This window comes from Gossypium hirsutum, chromosome A12 (genome assembly GCF_007990345.1).
Source record: "Gossypium hirsutum isolate 1008001.06 chromosome A12, Gossypium_hirsutum_v2.1, whole genome shotgun sequence".
Classification (NCBI taxonomy): domain Eukaryota; kingdom Viridiplantae; phylum Streptophyta; class Magnoliopsida; order Malvales; family Malvaceae; genus Gossypium; species Gossypium hirsutum.
This window is the reverse complement of record NC_053435.1, coordinates 88,735,238-88,736,095: the sequence shown is the minus strand read 5'-3', so window position 1 is coordinate 88,736,095 and position 858 is coordinate 88,735,238. Positions and strand designations below refer to the sequence as shown.

The 858-nt window shown below is 39.9% G+C and overlaps 1 non-coding gene across 1 annotated transcript; it reads right to left on the bottom strand.

The window, feature by feature from the left end:
* Window positions 1-222: 222 nt before the first annotated feature.
* LOC121211595 (small nucleolar RNA R71) lies at window positions 223-329 on the bottom strand. The gene has a single exon (XR_005906815.1). It is a non-coding gene; the product is annotated as a small nucleolar RNA R71 (small nucleolar RNA).
* Between the last annotated feature and the right edge of the window lie 529 nt (window positions 330-858).

Here is an 858-nt window from a genome sequence, read left to right as displayed (position 1 = left end):
GGACGAGGATCGAAACACTCATTTGGTAAATTTTTTGGAATTCTGCGACACCTTTAAGATTAATGATGTTTCTGACGATGCCATTCGCCTTGGTTATTTCCTTTTTCATTATGAAATAAGGCTAAACAGTGGTTGAACTCATTACCTCGAGGGTCAATCGCTACTTGGGAACAAATGACCGAAAAATTTTTACTTAAATATTTTCCGCCGGCTAAAATGGCTAAATTGAGGAATGATATCGCTTCTTTTGGGCAGATGGATCTAGAAACTCTTTATGATGCATGGGAGAGATACAAGGACTTATTAAGAAGGTGCCCTCACCATGGGTTACCTCTATGGCTGCAGGTTCAAACTTTTTACAACGGTGTGAACACCTCAACAAGGCAATTGATCAACACAGTCCCCGGTGGAACTTTAAACAACAAAACACCTGAAGAGGCTTACGAATTTATTGAAGAGATGTCACTGAATAACTATCAGTGGAAAGTCATGAGAACAAAGCTGACAAAAGCAACGGTGTTTTCAACCTCAACTCGGTCACTATGCTATCTAATCAGGTAGAACTTTTAAATAAAAAGATTGATGGTTTGTATGGTTCTACTCAGATACATCCAGTGATGAGGTGTGATTCAAATGGAGGAGGAGTACACAACACAAATTATCCATCCGTCAACCCTAACACCGATGAGAAACAAGTCCACTATATGGGTAATAATTCTAGACCTCAAAATAACCCATACAGTAACACTTATAATGCAGGTTGGAGGAACCATCCCAATTTCTCGTGGGGTGCTCATGGAAATCAAAGGCCATAACATCCTCCAGGTTTTCAACAACCACCTTACGAACAAGAGAAGA